Source organism: Aptenodytes patagonicus, chromosome W (assembly GCF_965638725.1).
Source record: "Aptenodytes patagonicus chromosome W, bAptPat1.pri.cur, whole genome shotgun sequence".
NCBI lineage: Eukaryota > Metazoa > Chordata > Aves > Sphenisciformes > Spheniscidae > Aptenodytes > Aptenodytes patagonicus.
Genome location: NC_134981.1, coordinates 33,077,425 through 33,096,930, shown reverse-complemented (window position 1 = coordinate 33,096,930; position 19,506 = coordinate 33,077,425). Strand labels below are relative to the sequence as shown.

At 45.7% G+C, this 19,506-nt stretch overlaps 1 pseudogene; it reads right to left on the bottom strand.

Moving 5' to 3' along the window:
* The window catches only part of LOC143172236 (interleukin-31 receptor subunit alpha-like), a 49,994-nt pseudogene extending 30,964 nt beyond the window's left edge, over positions 1–19,030 (bottom strand).
* Positions 19,031–19,506: the final 476 nt, after the last annotated feature.

Sequence of the window (19,506 nt, the reverse complement as noted above, 5' to 3'; positions counted from 1 at the left end):
CTGTACCACAGATAGATACCATTTCGTGGAGACAACTAGCAATTGCAGTAACTTTTCTGAGAGTTTTTTTACGGAGGAAATACAGAATGGCAGTGTCACTACCTTCTTCTATGATGTTTCCTCCTTCATTACAGTAATTTTTCAGTATTTTGAACATCCTTGGGCAGTTAAGATACTTCTATTAATACTTCTTGGGAATATTGTTTCGGTTTTGTCTAAAGTTGGTAAGCAATTTAAGAATATCATCCAGAGATCTGCCCCAAGGCTGGGTAGTTATGAGTGGCAGGGTGTGTGGGACAAGATGGGCAAGTACCTAGGCCAATGGGCACCCCCAGTGTTTTGGAACGTCACCCCTGAGCAAGTGCAGAATCCTGAAAAGTTACTAGAATATTTGGACAAAGTATGCTGTCACCCTGGCAACTCCAGAGAGATGCAGCTCATTGCAACGTGCTGGGGCCTGGCCCATGCCTACCGAGCCCTGTTCAACACCATTCAGTACCCTCACAGGGAAGAGAAGGTCTCTGGCTCTGACGGTAAAATGTCATGCACTCTGGCCATTCAAACCCCGGTGACACGCTCTGTGGCCACTCCGACCCCAGCGACATGCTCTGCAGCTACTCAGACCCAGCGACAGGCCCTGCAGCAACTCAGACCCTGGCGACAGGCACTGTGGCTGAACCAAAGAGCCAACCTGTGCCTGTATCAGTCGCCCCTGTACACAAGAAGAAATCTTGGAAGCGGAAGTCGGCTCGTTTAGTAAGGGAGGAAGAAACTTCTTCTAAAAGGGGGCTGGAGGAAGAAGTGTACGAGGCAGACTACCCTGGAGAAGGGCCATCACGAGAACAGGAGGAGGAGAGCCGGACGCTGATTGGGGAGGAAGAAGAGGAAGAACTCATAAATGAGGCGGTGACCACCCGATCTCTATCCCTGAGTGAGCTGCGAGATATACGAAAAGATTTCAGCCGCCGTCCAGGTGAGCATATTGTCACCTGGCTGCTCCGATGCTGGGATAATGGGGCCAGTAGCCTGGAATTAGAGGGTAGGGAAGCCAAGCAGCTGGGATCCCTTTCCAGGGAAGGGGGCATTGGCAAAGGGATTGGAAAAGGGACACAAGTCCTCAGCCTTTGGAGGCGACTCTTGTCAAGCGTGAAGGAAAGGTATCCCTTCAAGGAAGATGTCATATGTCGCCCAAGCAAGTGGACCACCATGGAGAAGGGTATCCAGTTTCTGAGAGAATTAGCTGTGCTGGAGGTGATTTATGATGACCTGAACAATGAACAACTATCCAAAGATCCAGACGAAGTCAAGTGCACACGACCCATGTGGCGGAAGTTTATAAGGAGCGCACCATCATCATACGCCAATTCATTGGCAGTGATGACCTGGAAAGATGGAGAGGAACAAACAGTGGATGAATTGGCTAGTCAACTCCGGCAATACGAGGAAAGTCTCTCTTCCTCCCTCGTCTCGGCTGTGGAGAAACTGTCCCGGGAGATCCAGCAACTCAGAGAGGATAGGTCCTACTCCTCACCTGTACGGACCAGTATGTCGGGTATTAGGAGTCAGCATTCTTTTGCTCAAGAGAGAGAATATAAAGGGTACACACCACGGGGCACCCTATGGTTTTACCTGCGTGACCACGGAGAGGACATGAGGAAGTGGGATGGGAAACCTACTGCAGCCCTAGGGGCACGGGTACGTGAATTGCAAGGGAAAACAATCACAGAAAGAGGTTCTTCCAGGAAAATTGCTGCTCCAGTTTCCAGCGGGCAGTTCCCCAGACAGGGTAGAAGGGATGATCTTACTCTTGATGTTAATGAAGAAACTTCTGACTCGTATGTACAAGAACTGAGAAACAAGTACTGTGATGAGGATTAGAGGGGCCCTGCCTCCAGCCAGGGGGAGGAAAGGGACAACCGGGTTTACTGGACTGTGTGGATTCGGTGGCCTGGCACATCAGACCCACAGGAGTATAAGGCTCTAGTGGACACCGGTGCACAGTGTACCCTAATGCCATCAAGCTATATAGGGGCAGAACCCATCTGTATTTCTGGGGTGACGGGGGGATCCCAACAGCTAAACTGTATTGGAGGCTGAAGTGAGTCTAACTGGGAATGGGTGGCAGAAGCCCCCCATTGTGACTGGCCCAGATGCTCCGTGCATCCTTGGCATAGACTACCTCAGGAGAGGGTATTTCAAGGACCCAAAAGGGTACCGGTGGGCTTTTGGTATAGCTGCCTTGGAGATGGAAGAAATTAAACAGCTGTCCACCCTGCCTGGTCTCTCGGAGGACCCCTCTGTTGTGGGGTTGCTGAAGGTCGAAGACCAACAGGTGCCAATCGCTACCACCACGGTGGACCAGCGGCAATATCGCACCAACCGAGACTCCCTGATTCCCATCCATGAGCTGATTCGTCGACTGGAGAGCCAAGGAGTGATCAGCAAGACTCTCTCACCCTTTAACAGTCCCATATGGCCAGTGCGGAAGTCTAATGGAGAGTGGAGACTGACAGTAGACTATCATGGCCTAAATGAAGTCACGCCACTGCTGAGTGCTGCCGTGCCGGACATGCTAGAACTTCAATACGAATTGGAGTCAAAGGCAGCCAAGTGGTATGCCACAGTTGATATTGCTAATGCATTTTTCTCAATCCCTTTGGCAGCAGAGTGCAGGCCACAGTTTGCTTTCACTTGGAGGGGCGTCCAGTACACCTGGAACCGACTGCCCCAGGGGTGGAAACACAGCCCCACCAGTTACCATGGACTGACCCAGACTGCACTGGAGCAGGGTGAGGCTCCGGAACACCTGCAATACATTGATGACATCATCGTGTGGGGCAACACAGCAGGAGAAGTTTTTGAGAAAGGGAAGGAAATAGTCCAAATCCTGCTGAAGGCCGGTTTTGCCATAAAACAAAGTAAGGTCAAGGGACCTGCACAGGAGATCCAATTTTTAGGAATAAAATGGCAAGATGGACGTCATCAGATCCCAATGGATGTGATCAACAAAATAACAGCTATGTCTCCACCAACTAGCAAAAAGGAAACACAAGCTTTCTTGGGTGTCGTGGGTTTTTGGAGAATGCATATTCCAAATTACAGTCTGATCGTAAGCCCTCTCTATCAAGTGACCCAGAAGAAGAACGATTTCAAATGGGGCCCTGAGCAACGACAAGCTTTTGAACAAATTAAAGAGGGGCTAGTTCATGCAGTAGCCCTTGGGCCAGTCCGGGCAGGACAAGATGTAAAAAATGCGCTCTACACCGCAGCCGGGGAGAACGGCCCTACCTGGAGCCTCTGGCAGAAAGCACCTGGGGAGACTCGAGGTCGACCCCTAGGGTTTTGGAGTCGGGGATACAGAGGATCCGAGGCCCGCTATACTCCAATTGAAAAAGAGATCTTGGCAGCCTATGAAGGGGTTCGAGCTGCTTCGGAAGTGATCGGCACTGAAGCACAGCTCCTCCTGGCACCCTGACTGCCGGTGCTGGGCTGGATGTTCAAAGGGAGGGTCCCCTGTCCACATCATGCAACTGATGCTACGTGCAGTAAGTGGGTCGCACTGATCACACAATGGGCTCAAATAGGAAACCCCAGTCGCCCAGGAATCCGGGAAGTGATCATGGATTGGCCAGAGGGCAAAGATTTTGGAATATTGCCAGAGGAGGAGGTGATGCGTGCTGAGGAGGCCCCAATGTATAATGAACTGCCAGAAAATGAGAAGCAATATGCCCTGTTCACTGATGGGTCCTGTCGTCTTGTGGGAAAGCATCGGAGGTGGAAAGCTGCTGTATGGAGTCCTATGCGACTAGTTGTAGAAACTGCTGAAGGAGAAGGTGAATCGAGCCAATTTGCAGAAGTAAAGGCCATCCAGCTGGCTTTAGACATTGCTGACCGAGAAAAGTGGCCAGTGCTCTATCTCTCTACTGACTCATGGATGGTGGCAAATGCCCTGTGGGGGTGGTTGCAGCAATGGAAGCGGAGCAACTGGCAGCGCAGAGGCAAACCCATCTGGGCTGCCGCATTGTGGCAAGATATTGCTGCCCGGGTGGAGAACCTGGTTGTAAAAGTCCGTCACGTAGATGCTCACATACCTAAGAGTCGGGCCACTGAAGGACATCAAAACAACCAGCAGGTGGATCAGGCTGCTAAGATTGAAGTGGCTCAGGTGGATCTGGACTGGCAACAGAAGGGTGAGTTATTTCTAGCTCGGTGGGCCCATGACACCTCAGGTCACCAAGGAAGAGATGCAACATACAGATGGGCTCGTGATCGAGGGGTGGACTTGACCATGGACACTATTGCGCAGGTTATCCATGAATGCGAAACATGTGCTGCAATCAAGCAAGCCAAGCGGTTAAAGCCTTTTTGGTATGGAGGACGATGGTTGAAATATCAATATGGGGAGGCCTGGCAGATCGATTATATCACACTCCCACAAACCCGCCAAGGCAAGCGCCACGTGCTGACAATGGTGGAGGCAACCACCGGATGGCTGGAAACATATCCCGTGCCCCATGCCACTGCCCGGAACACTATCCTGGGCCTTGAAAAGCAAGTCCTATGGTGACATGGCACCCCAGAAGGAATTGAGTCAGACAGTGGGACTCATTTCCGAAACAACCTCATAGACACCTGGGCCAAAGAGCATGGCATTGAGTGGATATATCACATCCCCTATCATGCACCAGCCTCCGGGAAAATTGAACGATACAATGGACTGTTAAAGACTACGCTGAGAGCAATGGGTGGCAGGACATTCAAACATTGGGATACACATTTAGCAAAGGCCACCTGGTTAGTCAACACTCGGGGATCTGCCAATCGAGCTGGCCCTGCCCAGTCAGAACTTTTACGTACTGTAGATGGGAATAAAGTCCCTGTAGTGCACGTAAAAACTATGCTGGGGAAGACAGTCTGGGTTATTCCTGCCTCGGGCAAAGGCAAACCCATCCGTGGGATTGCTTTTGCTCAAGGATCTGGGTGCACTTCGTGGATAATGCGGAAGGATGGGGAAGTCCGATGTGCACCTCAAGGGGATTTGATTTTGGGTGAGAATAGCCAATGATCTGAATTATGTGATGTTAAGTGCTACATAATATTATATGCCATACTAATGTTATTACAGTAAGAATCACCCAGACTAACGAAGAATGAACTTTGATGAAACCGAGCAAAGCACAGTGATGATGGTACCAGAACTGACTTCAACATGAAACAATCCAACACCACATACCATCTCCATTTTTCCTGCCCTGAAAGATTATTATGACAGATGGAGCCCAAAGTCATGGACTAAACGAACTCACCGAACACTTTAGAGGGATGGCCCATAGACTAAGGGAATGATATCTGTGTGTATATACATATATAAAAAAAGAATCCCAGGAAAAGGGGTGGTGATTAATGAAAATGTACTGGAAAATATAAGACTTGAGCATGACATAGCCGGTATAGAATAAGGGGTGGATATTGTCCTGATTTCGGCAGGGATAGAGTTAATTCCCTTCCTAGTAGCTGGTACAGTGCTGTGTTTTGGATTTAGGATGAGAACAAAGTTGATGATAACGCACCGATGTTTTAGTTGTTGCTAGGTAATGCTTACACTAGTCAAGGACTTTTCAGCTTCCCATGATCTACTGACTGAGAAGGCTGCAGGTGCAGAAGAAGCTGGGACGGGGGCACAGCCAAACTGGCCAAAGGGACATTCCATACCATGTGACGTCATGCTCAGTACATAAACTGGGGAAAGCTGGCCGGGGGGGCCGCTGCTCGGGGACTGGCTGGGCATCGGTTGGCGGGTGGTGAGCAATTGCACTGTGTATCACTTGTTTTGTGTATTATTTTTATTATTATTATTATTTTTACATTATTATTATCATTTTATTTCAATTATTAAACTGTTTTTATCTCAACCCACGAGTTTTTCCTCACTTGTGCTCTTCCAAGCGCCCCACTGGGGGTGGGGGGGGGAGTGAGTGAGCAGCTGTGTGGTGCTCAGTTGCCAACTGAGGTTAAACCACGACACCGAGCCAAAACCAGCACACCTATCTCCCTTGTCTCCAGAACCTGTAGGACACGCATCCCCTTCCTTACTGCTTTTAACTCTCTGTTCTTCCACGTGCTGTGTACCAGACTGTCTGCCCGTGGTTATCTATTGCACTACTGAGTGGAGTATGGTTGGGTATCTGGCTGTCCTAGGATTTGTGTCAATGAACAAGGGGACCATTTCCAAGACTTGCACATTCTTTGTACAGAGATGAAAATTTTCTTACATGGACCTCTTACAATGCTCCTTTTGAAGAGGCTAAAGAAAGTGGCAGCCAGCTACAAGGGAAATGGAAAAAATATCATAGGTCTTCTGATAGAAAGGGAAGAGCACAGGATATTCTGGTGGTATAAAAGAAGTGAAGAGACTCCTAAGAGAGCAGACATGCCCAAGAAGTGGGAACAGTTGCATTTTAGGCTATTTTCTTCTTGGGGTCCTGTTCTGCCTGATAAACACATATTCCTCATCCAACTACAGATAACAGAGCTTGCAAAACAGACTATTTCAGGGACTCAGTGATACAAAATCATGCATGTGTGCATGCCTGCTGGTGAAGCCCTTGCATGATGTGCTGAATGGCAAGGGGCAGGATAAGCAGCCTTTGCTGCTGCATGCAGGTTTTACTGAAATTATGACTGTTTTTCCCCCTCTTTCTTAGTCCCTTTAGTTTTAGATAATGTCCTCTTGCTGCACCATATTCTCACTGTTGCACATCCTAAAATGCAACTGGAACTGATCTTGTATCACAGAGAAATTATTTCCCTTCTTGTCAAAGAAGGAAATCTGGAAAACTGATGCAAAACAAAAATGTGTAAGGTACAAATTATTACCTTAAAAGTCACAGCAACCTGATCTCTAATCAGTTTGAAAATTTAATGATGCCAGCAAAAAGAGTAATATGGTCCATCACTTAAAGTATAATCAGGACTTGAGTTTGTATGGCATTTCTGATATCCTCTTCAGCTTTTGCATTGCTGATGGTTGTAGTGTCTCATTGACTAGTTAATGAACCAGCTGACATATTGTTCTGTTTTTTCTGTATAAAACTATTAATCTTTCTCTCTCAAACAGCTTAGGATCTGTCAGAACAAAGCCAAGAGACCTTTGTGAGATTTGTCTACAAATTGTCTGCATGCTGTGCCTCCTTGCTATCCGTGTTATGTATGCTCTTCCGTAGCATCCTGTTTATGTCTTGCCATACGTGCTATTTACTGCTGAGCTGATAGTAAGGCACCTCATTTTCTCAAGCGATTGTCATCTGGAAGTACTTACCAGTGTCCACAGAGTGGATTCTGTGAGTGCTTCTCTGTATCTCAGTTCATATTGTGTAGGAGTTGCAGGCAGGTCCCATTTTATTATCAATTGGTTTGTGATTTGATGAGTATTTATGTTAGATGGTGTCAAGCACTTCCCTAAAATGGGGAACATGCAAATCTTATAAATACAGGAGAAGCAGGAAAGCTTTGGTAATTGTCTGTCAGGTGTGTTTCATAAAAAATAAAAGACGGCTCAGAATACTGAACACTGAAAGACTTCAAAAAAACTGAAGATAAATAATTGCTAAATCTTTATGGTATCAACAGAATAGGGTTGTTCCTCTTGCCTTTCTTTTGTGAATGCTTCTACTGATTTCAGGAAGACCCTTTTTCTATGCAGGTGCTATTCTGAGTGAGTCTGAAAGGCAAAATCAAAATGTCAAGAGTACCTATAATCGTGAATTGTAGAAACATTTCCAGAATTTCTTAATGGCTTCTGCGACGGATGCACTCAACTCCTTGACCAAACTAGTGGTAGTTTGGTTCAGGCTCCAAAGGAGGTAAAGGCCTAAGCTGTAACCAGGCCAAGAACTTCTCTAGTTCCAGTCTGTTCTCTGGAAACCCACAAAGGAACAGAGTGACATGGTGAGCATCAATGCATATGAGCTTGGAACACCAATCATGCGATTAACACATAAATAGCAGGTGGCTTTTCCAAGACTCATATATCAAGGAAAAAAGTAAGTTGTGGGTACAAGGAGCATCACTGTATTGAGTTTGCGTGGCAAGGTTTTGGTAACAGGGGGGCTACAGGGGTGGCTTCTGTGAGAAGCTGCTAGAAGCTTCCCCTATGTCTGATAGAGCCAGTGCCAGATGGCTCCAAGACGGACCTGCTGCTGGCCAAAGCTGAGCCAATCAGCGATGGTGGTAGCACCTCTGTGATAACATATTTAAGAAGGGGAAAAAAAATGCTGCGCAACAGCAGCAAGAAGAGAGAGGAGTGAGAATATGTCAGAGAAACAACCCTGCAGACACCAAGGTCAGTGAAAAAGGAGTGGGGGGAGGTGCTCCAGGCGCCAGAGCAGAGATTCCCCTGCAGCCTGTGGTGAAGACCATGGTGAGGCAGGCTGTCCCCCTGCAGCCCATGGAGGTCCATGGTGGAGCAGATATCCACCTGCAGCCCGTGGAGGACCCCACGCCAGAGCAGGTGGATGTGCCCTGAAGGAGGCTGTGACCCTGTGGAGAGCCCGCGCTGGAGCAGGCTCCTGGCAGGACCTGTGACCCCGTGGAGAGAGGAGCCTGTGCTGGAGCAGGTTTGCTGGCAAGGCTTGTGACCTCGTGGGGGACCCATGCTGGAGCAGTCCATTCCTGAAGGACTGTACCCTGTGGAAAGGACCCACGTTGGAGAAGTTCATGGAGGACTGCAGCCCATGGGAAGGACCCACGTTGGAGAAGTTCGTGGAGGACTGTCTCCCATGGGAGGGACCCCACGCTGGAGCAGGGGAAGAGTGTGAGGAGGAAGGAGCAGCAGAGACAACGTGTGATGAACTGACTGCAACCCCCATTCCCCGTCCCCCTGCGCCGCTTGGGGGAGGAGGAAGTAGAGAAATCAGGAGTGAAGTTGAGCCTGGGAAGAAGGGAGGGGTGGGTGGAACATTAAGATTGGGTTTTATTTCTCATTACCCTACTCTGATTTGATTGGCTGTAAATTAAATTAATGTCCCTCAGTTGAGTCTCTTTTGCCTGTGACGGTAATTGGTGAGTGATCTCCCTGTCCTTATCTCGACCCATGAGACTTTCATCATATTTTTCTCCCCTGTCCAGTTGAGGAGGGGGAGTGATAGAGCGGCTTGGTGGGTACCTGGCATCCAGCCAGGGTCAACCCACCACACTTAGGAACAGCACAGTCTGAGTTTGGCTGAGGACTCTAAGAGCAACTAGCTTACAAATACTTCAGCTGATAGCATCTCTATAGAAGCAGAGCCATTCCACAGGTGCTTCTCCCCTTCCAAGAAATCAGGGCTCCTGGAAGATCCAAGAGGCAAGACAGCAAATGCAGTGGGGTTTGGTGCTTATTGCAAGTCGGCACCTGCTGCTACCTCCAGTGGGAAAATATTGAAGGTAATGGGGGGAGTAACCACAGCCCTGAGGTGGTTGCTTTGCTCCTCTGCAATGTGCAGAAGATCGCCCTGGGGAATTTCCCAGTGTAGTGACGTTTCCTTAGCTTTAGGAGATGCTCCTAATCACAGCTCTTTTTTTAATGCAGAGTGGTGTGTTATGTGGCAAAATAATCAGCAAGAAGTATCAGAATTTGCCAACAGCATACAGTGTTGTACCCTATGTACCCCATGACATGGCCTCATGGCAAAGATAGTGTCTTCTGATCTCAGTTCTCTCTTTCAAAACATACCCTTAATCTCATGGGAGGTCCCAAATATGTAGATATAAAATGAGGAAAATCCCTTTTGTAATGCAGACAGCAACTGGCTTTTTTTTTTTTTTTTAACCAACCAATGGGCAAAGGAGTGCCAACCAATTAGGCAACTCCTAAGGAGCTTTGCCAATCATCCCTCATGAACCTAGGAAGTGGTAAGCCACTCTTCCTCAAATTAGACAGTAGGCTTTGCCTGCTTAACCTAACCTAAGTTTCTGCTCGGCACTGTGTGTGCTTGCCAATCTTACATCCTCCTCGCACTTTAGAAGGTGCAGCTCTTACCAAATCAATAGGCATTGATGAGATGTGAGGAAAGATTTTGACCAGTATTGTGTAACAACGTACAGTGTGATGAAATATATCGGAACAAAACTCAGGCAGGTAGGAATCATGCTGAACAGCAATGACAGCTTTTCATTTTCTGAAATGACTTTTATACTTACCATTTTAAGAATATGGTATAATTAATAGTATTTGGAGCACTGGGTACTGGCAGCCAGGTACAGGTTAGATCCTCACTTAATTCTTTGTAGCATATCAATTCATTGTCCCAGTCTGCAAGATGAAAACATGTGGACTGGAAACGACCCATCACAGGCAACTATTTACTGTTAACAGGTGCAAGGTGACTATGAGAATCTGTCGTGGTTTAATCTCAGTCAGCAATTAAGCACCACGCAGCCGCTCACTCACTCCCCCCACAACCCCGGTGGGATGGGGGAGAGAATTGGAAGAGCACAAGTTAGAAAGACTCGTGGGTTGAGATAAAAACAGTTTAATAATTGAAATAAAATGATAATAATAATATGATAATAATAATAATAATAATACACAAAACAAGTGATGCACAGTACAATTGCTCACCACCCGCTGACCGATGCCCAGCCAGTCCCCGAGCAGCGGCCCCCCCGGCCAGCTTTCCCCAGTTTATGTACTGAGCATGACGTCACATGGTATGGAATGTCCCTTTGGCCAGTTTGGCTGTGCCCCCTCCCAGCTTCTTGTGCACCTCCAGCCTTCTCAGTCAGTAGAGCATGGGAAGCTGAAAAGTCCTTGGCTAGTGTAAGCATTACCTAGCAACAACTAAAACACCGGTGTGTTATCAACTTTGTTCTCATCCTAAATCCAAAACACTGTACCAGCTACTAGAAAGGAAATTAACTCTATCCCTGCCGAAACCAGGACAATATCCACCCCTTATTCTATACCATCTGCGTCATGCTCAAGTCTCACATTTTCCAGTACATTTTCATTAATCACCACCCCCTTTTATATATATATATACACACATACACAGATATCATTCCCTTCATCTGTGGGCCATCCCTCTAAAATGTTCGGTGAGTTCATTTAGTCCATGACTTCAGGCTCCATCTGTCATAATAATCTTTCAGGGCAGGAAAAATGGAGATGGTATGTGGTGTTGGATTGTTTCATGTTGAAGTCAGTTCTGGTACCATCATCACTGTGCTTTGCTTGGTTTCACTGAAGTTATTCTTCATTAGTCTGGGTGATTCTTATTATCATAACATTAGTATGGCATATAATATTATTAGTATTATTAGTATATCTGTGTATTATTAGTATAACTATTATAACTATAATTAGTACTTAACATCACATAATTCAGATCATTGGCTATTCTCACCCAAAATCAAATCCCCTTGAGGCACACATCGGACTTCCCCATCCTTCCGCATTATCCACCAAGTGCACCCAGGTCCTTGAGCAAAAGCAATCCCATGGATGGGTCTGCCTCTGCCCGAGGCAGGAATAACCCAAACTGTCTTCCCCAGCATAGTTCTTATGTGCACTACAGGGACTTTATTCCCATCTACAGTACGTAAAAGTTCTGACTGGGCAGGGCCTGCTCGATTGGCAGATCCCCGAGTGTTGACTAACCAGGTGGCCTTTGCTAAATGTGTATCCCAATGTTTGAATGTCCTGCCACCCATTGCTCTCAGCGTAGTCTTTAACAGTCCATTGTATCGTTCAATTTTCCCAGAAGCTGGTGCATGATAGGGGATGTGATACACCCACTCAATGCCATGCTCTTTGGCCCAGGTGTCTATGAGGTTGTTTCGGAAATGAGTCCCATTGTCTGACTCAATTCTTTCTGGGGTGCCATGTCGCCATAGGACTTGCTTTTCAAGGCCCAGGATAGTGTTCCGGGCAGTGGCATGGGGCACGGGATATGTTTCCAGCCATCCGGTGGTTGCCTCCACCATTGTAAGCACGTGGCGCTTGCCTTGGCGGGTTTGTGGGAGTGTGATATAATCGATCTGCCAGGCCTCCCCATATTTATATTTCAACCATCGTCCTCCATACCAAAAAGGCTTTAACCGTTTGGCTTGCTTGATTGCAGCACATGTTTCACATTCATGGATAACCTGCGCAATAGTGTCCATGGTCAAGTCCACCCCTCGATCACGAGCCCATCTGTATGTTGCATCTCTTCCTTGGTGACCTGAGGTGTCATGGGCCCACCGAGCTAGAAATAATTCACCCTTATGTTGCCAGTCCAGATCCACCTGAGCCACTTCAATCTTAGCAGCCTGATCCCCTTCATATGCTGCTAATATCTCTTTTTCAGTTGGAGTATAGCGGGCCTCGGATCCTCTGTATCCCCGACTCCAAAACCCTAGGGGTCGACCTCGAGTCTCCCCTGGTGCTTTCTGCCAGAGGCCAGTGCTCTATCTCTATACTGACTCATGGATGGTGGCAAATGCCCTGTGGGGGTGGTTGCAGCAATGGAAGCAGAGCAACTGGCAGCGCAGAGGCAAACCCATCTGGGCTGCCGCATTGTGGCAAGATATTGCTGCCCGGCTAGCTCAGTCGGTAGAGCATGAGACTGAATATGAATGAATAAAAAATGAATACAAAACAGGCTATACTCTTTTGTGCAACAAAGTAAGAACTAGCTGTGTGAGTCCTTATGCCAGGTTTACTCTCAAGGCAGGTAGTTCACTAATGTTTAGAACAAGGGGCAGAGACATTTAGAAAGATTAAACCTTATCAGTCCTAATGTTTCCAAGTAAAACCTAGTTTTCCTACATGAACGTAAAACTGGATAATTCTTCCTGTATTTTATGGTGCCATGTACCAAACAACATAGTGCTGAAATGTTTCCCATGGTGTTTCCTACAACCTTGGTGTTGTTACACCTTTGAACTGTGTTTCTTTCCTATAATAGTGACATCTTGCTTGCTGCTTGCCTCTGTACTTATTTAAAGCTTAAATTGTGTTTTCTGGGTGGGTTTTTTGGGTTTTTTTGGTTTTTTTTTTTTCTCAATTCTGAATGGAATATCTTTTATACTACTGGAAACACTACTGCATTCTTTGGCACAAAAATTGCAGAAACAAATTGCACGTATACAAGGAAGCATTTCTAGCTTTTGACCCTCTGCTTTGGTAATTTTGAGGAAAGCTATTGCAAGGTAATCTCCCTAAAACAGATGACAAAATTACTGTGCACCTCTACCCTAAGAGACCTTAGATTTTTATCTCCCAGCTCTGTTCTGGTTTCACACCATCCCCATCTGACAGATAGTGCCTGTCTTGCCTCAGTGTTTTTGCAAGTGCAGCAGGCTGGGAACAGGAGCTGTGTGCCACCACTCAATTGCTTGCTGAAATCTGTACAAAGCATTGGCTTCTGGTGGGTTACTCCAGATCTGGGGAGCAAACTGCTTCCCCCAGGGGAGTCGCTATGACTTGGGAATCCTGGAGAACCAGGAGTATCTGCCTTGTATGAAAGGGAGGCCCTGTTCACCTGCAGGATTATAAACTGGAATTGGCAACAGCTTTGCCTGGAACAGCTTATTGACTGTTAAACACAAATTTGTAGACGTTTTTGAAAGTATAGGCCAGAACTGAGGGTTTCATAGACCACACACAACCTTGTGAAACATCTTAGAAATTAATTCCATGCAATTAAGTGGGGGAAAAAAAAGGAGAGAGGGACTGCGTTTTAGTGAGTAATACCAAGGGCCAATGTGATATTTCCATAATTTCCAACTGGCAAGAATTACTGGGGAGTTTCTTGCAAAGCATTATACACTACAGCGTAGGGCTAATTATCAGTGGTAGAACTCATTGACTAAACTCCAGAATTACTCCAAAACCACCAGTCATCTCTATCTGGAATTCAGAATAATGCACTATTGCTAGAGAAAAACAATATGCTGCTTATACTACCAGCTTCATAAAGATCACATTACAAAGCAGGAGGAGCATAAGTTTATATACAAAATGACTTGTGCTTAATTTTTGGTAAGAAAAATATGGGGTTTTTTTGCAATTGAACATATAGGTTTTTCAGCTGAAGAGAAATTAAAACCTGATGACATTCTTAAAGGAACTTGTCCTGGTTTCGGCAGGGATAGAGTTAATTTCCTTCCTAGTAGCTGGTACAGTGCTGTGTTTTGGATTTAGGATGAGAACAATGTTGATAACACACCGATGGTTTAGTTGTTGCTAGGTAATGCTTACACTAGCCAAGGACTTTTCAGCTTCCCCATGCTCTACCAACTGAGAAGGCTGCAGGTGCACAAGAAGCTAGGAGGGGGGCACAGCCAAACTGGCCAAAGGGACATTCCATACCATGTGACGTCATGCTCAGTAGATAAAGTGGGGAAAGCTGGCTGGGGGGGCCGCTGCTCGGGGACTGGCTGGGCATCGGTCGGCGGGTGGTGAGCAATTGCATTGTGCATCACTTGCTTTGTGTATTATTATTATTATATTATTATATTATTCTTATTATCATTTTATTTCAATTATTAAACTGTTTTTATCTCAACCGACGAGTTTTTCTCACTTGTACTCTTCCAATTCTCTCCCCCATCCCACTGGGGGTGGGGGGAGTGAGCGAGTGGCTGCGTGGTGCTCTAGTGGTTTTTTAGTCTCTAGTGGTTAAGCTTATTTCAGTATTTCAGAAATCTCTTATTGGAAACTGTAGTGATAAAATATGACTGTTCTCCTTTTGCTTTGTGTCTTATTGTCTGAACTATTAGTTCAGAAGAATCAGCCATGATGTCTCAAGTACCACCCACACTTTTAAAAAAAAGACACAGGGTTTGTTTTTTTTTCCCTCTTCAGAAAAGTAGATAAGGATCTCAACAGGTACAGGATACTTAAGGTGATAAAAATGAATTTTTCTTCATGAGTAGAGTAACGTGTTCTTTATATCTAATAGGTTTAACAAGTTACCAATAGGCCTATCAATCTTGAATAAGAAATGTTTTGCTATTTGATAAGTAAATATGTGTATCTCTGGAGTTGGTGTTACAGCATGATTATGGTATCATAACCAAGGTTATGAGATAAAAGATCAGTCCTCCTCTTTTCCTCATTCAGAGCTATTTCTTCCTATAATCTGAGTTACAAAGTATCCTTGGTATTCCTTTCATCATTCAGATGGTAGCTGTACATTTAAGTTAAAACTGACTTGGACAAAAAAGTGTCAGATGAGTGTAGCTCAGAGTTTAAGACCCCCACCCCATGACACCTTTCTCCTACCAAAAGAAATGTGCTTTTCTAATGAAGTTATGCTACATCAGTTTAGGTGTGTGCAGCTTCCTTTTGGGAAGGTGGAGATCAGGTCTTCCTTGTTTCTACGGCAATGTGAATAATCACTGAATTCTTTGCTTTCCTAGTCCGACCACCAAACCAAATCTTGGCCACCTGCACCATGGACATGGTGCTCTAACAACTGGGGAAAGCAGCAACTGCTCTTGCATTCTCCTCCTCTTTTACTCTGAATTAAGCCTTTCATTTACTTGGTGTTTCTTTTTTTTTGTTTGCTTTAAAGAAACACCTGAAAACAAAACCTTTTTGGAACTGCTTGTCATGGATGGAGTGAGACTGTACTTCACTTGTAAGAGAGAAGCAACAATACACTTCATTGATAGAAAACAGTGAGTTAACAAAGTTCAATGGTAAATGTGACAGTGGTTTAACAAGATTCGATGGCAAGGTACACTTGATTATTTACTGCATAGAGGACAGGGTCAGACAAAACTGTCAGGGAGACCCTCCCGTTGAGTCATGAGGTTCAGAAAGGACCCCCTTGCTTTCTAAACTCCTTCTCAGAGAGGAGTCTAGGTGCGGCTGGATCCAATCCTAGTCCCAGACTTGGTTAACAGTTTATGTCTAAAGGATTATATATACACAATCAATCCTTTATATCACTTAGCTAAGATTTCAAAGTTTAGCATGCTATTAGTCACTTACCGAGGATCTGTTGTGGCAAGGAATCTCTCAACCTCGAGGAGTTACCTTGAGAGGTGCCCCTACTCAAGGGGAGATCCTGCTGTGCAGCCCGCTGCCATGCAGGAGAGCTCAACGGGCCCTGGGCTGTCTGCTATTTATAGAGTAAGATGATTGACTTATAGTCATATTGCATACCAGCAAGTCATTTGACTCACTGCTCCAGGCAGCCCTTGGCTACTATGTTGCCATCCATCCCCAAAGTCCAGCATAAGCTAGGTGCAGCCATCACGACCCCCACTGGTGGTCATTGCTTACGCAGGGGCGGGGAGGGGAGAGCACACCAGCACACTGCTGTAACACTTTATGTCAATATGTTTGTAACATACTGCTCCTGAAACTATTTGAAATAACAGTTCTGGAGAAACTGATGAGGAGGAAACATTTTCACTCTTCTACTAACTTCTTCCCCAAATCATTTCTATTAACTGAGATGCAAGTGGTGACCACAGTGTTGCAGACCTGTCTCTGCTTATAGAAGAGTAGGGGCTTGTATTGTCGCAGACGACACCAAGTTGGGCGGGAGCGTTGATCTGCTCGAGGGTAGGAAGGCTCTGCAGAGGGATCTGGACAGGCTGGATCGATGGGCCAAGGCCAACTGTATGAGATTCAACAAGGCCAAGTGCCGGGTCCTGCACTTCGGCCACAACAACCCCATGCAACGCTACAGGCTTGGGGAAGAGTGGCTGGAAAGCTGCCTGTCGGAAAAGGACCTGGGGGGTGTTGGTCGACAGCCAGCTGAACATGAGCCGGCAGTGTGCCCAGGCGGCCAAGAAGGCCAATAGCATCCTGGCCTGTATCAGAAATAGTGTGGCCAGCAGGACTCGGGAAGTGATCGTGCCCCTGTACTCGGCCCTGGTGAGGCCGCACCTCGAATACTGTGTTCAGTTTTGGGCCCCTCACTACAAGAAGGACATTGAGGTGCTGGAGTGTGTCCAGAGAAGGGCAACGAGGCTGGTGAGGGGTCTGGAGAACAAGTCTTATGAGGAGCGGCTGAGGGAACTGGGACTGTTTAGCCTGGAGAAAAGGAGGCTGAGGGGAGACCTCATCGCTCTCTACAACTACCTGAAAGGAGGTTGTAGCGAGGTGGGTGTCGGTCTCTTCTCCCAAGTAACAAGCGATAGGACGAGAGGAAACGGCCTCAAGTTGCGCCAGGGGAGGTTTAGATTGGACGTGAGGAAAAATTTCTTTACTGAAAGAGTGGTTAAACATTGGAACAGGCTGCCCAGGGAAGTGGTTGAGTCCCCATCCCTGGAAGTATTTAAAAGGCGTGTAGATGAGGCACTTAGGGACATGGTTTAGTGGACATAGTGGTGTTGGGTTGATGGTTGGACTCGATCTTAGAGGTCTTTTCCAACCTTAATGATTCTATGATTCATGTTCTTGATCTTACACACACATCCCCACCCACCAGCTTTCTCTATGAGACAGTATTAGAACAGACAAAGCAAAAATCATAGATTTTACGTGTGGGAATAGTGTATTAGCTCAACCAACACACCACCCTGCCACCAATATGCTCAAGTCCTATGTTACATTCTCCAGCTGAACATAATGAACGTTACACACTGGTTTTTCACTTGTCCTATTTGTGGGTATTAGTGTCCACATGCACATTCAATTTTATCCTATTCCTTTTTAGTTTTATTGTAGCGCTTCCCCTTAAAGAACATGTGTATTATTAGTTCTTTCAAGTCCTATAATAGTACTGGTCTTGTACCAATACTGCACTCTAAGAGCTATGCAAGCAAAGAAAAAAAAGTTCCCTGTTCTAAAAACATCACAATACAGTTTCTTCTTAAAAAACCAAAACAAATCAAACCAAAACAACACCCCCCCCGAAAAGGTGCTTAATTTTTTCACTCTAGAACTTTTTGGTTTTCTTCTCATTTACCTGGTGTTCTTAGTAATGCTTTAGTAGAATTTAGTCTGATGGGCTAATAGCAAGGACTAGAAAATTATCCATGGCTAATTTCAGAAAAATATAGTCCTCCTGATGAGGTCTCATCCAGTGCCACTGTGTACTCAAAAACCTGTCTTCCCTGCTGTGGCTCTTAGCAAGTAGGACATTTCTGCCTACAATAAATTCAGCATGAAGTACATCAGATGACCACCAGCTGCTGTGTAATACCGTCTATTGAAACGTGTTGGACTGCTCCTTTTTGCCATTAACAGTAATTTATGAATTAAATCTAAAGCATAAATAATTGTCACACATAAACATTACAGATTTTATTGTCTTTTGAAATCATGGTAATTTGTCCAGAGACTGTACACTATATAGGATTTATTCACAGCTTGCCGATTACCTCTACATAGCAGAAAATGCTCTACCATCATACAGACAGATATGTCTATGCTGTCTTGGGCGGTTTTTCCCTTCAGAAATCTGCAAACGTTTCTTTTCAGATAAAATCTTTTTGCCTAACGTTTGCAGCCAGTGCGAGGTGGTCTCAGCAGCTTAACGAAAAGGGAGCGGGAGCGGCGGGGAGCCCCTGCGCTGGCGGCGGGGCGGGGGAGCCCGCAGCGCGCCCGCGCTTGGGGGCGCTAGGCGGCCCCTCGGCACCAGGCACGGCGCCGGACCCTGCGCCTGCAGCCCTGGGGCGGGTGCTGGGTCAGAAATTCGCAGCTTCTGCACGCCAAAAAGCCCCCCGCCAATGTTTCGCACCGAAATAATTTCAGCTGGCAGGTTTCCTTCAACAATGACGTTCATTTTTGCGATTAAGTAGGTATTACGTGAGAAATATTTACCCACCTGGAAGCTGCTTGCAAATTGGAAAATCCGAGTTTAAGCATTTGCAGGAATCTGGGGAATAAAAAGGAATCATTTAACAAGACATAGGAAAAAATGTTACTGGTTGTTATTTCTCCTGCCCAGAGAACTTAATTCGGTCATGATTTTGGTCATACAGCCTTACCTTTGAGTAATGTTAAGAATTTTTACTATTTATAAACAGTAGCAAGTTATGCAGCAAATGAAAACTCACCTGTTGCAAATAAAAAGATAGCTGCGAGCAGAGAGTTCTTCATCTTCTCTGAAAAGAAGCATAATGATTACCATCAACATCACACTGTCTTCAGTCTATTTTTCACACTTCCTCTTCAAACTTCCTATTCATTCCACTACCTATACTGTTACTGGCTGAATGTCATTAACAAGTATGTTACTTGTAATGTGAGGGACACTCGGGCTCTGAGTTATTAATTATATTTATGAAATCCTAACTTAACCTTTCTGAAAAACAGAAACTTTCTCCCTTGGTGTTTATAAGAAGTCATAATGAGATTCTTAATGGTGTCTAAGATATCAGCAGTACAAACTGAATTAAGCTTATATAGGTACTTCAAGCTCCTTTGAAAATCCTAGCCTAAACGTCAATGTGAATTAGAGATATTGATATTAATGAAAAGTAAGTCAAGGTGTTTGACTTACTCTAATATGGATGCTTGGATACTGTAGAAATAATAGCAGCAGAAGACCCTGCCTGTCTTCTTTCTGACTTCTT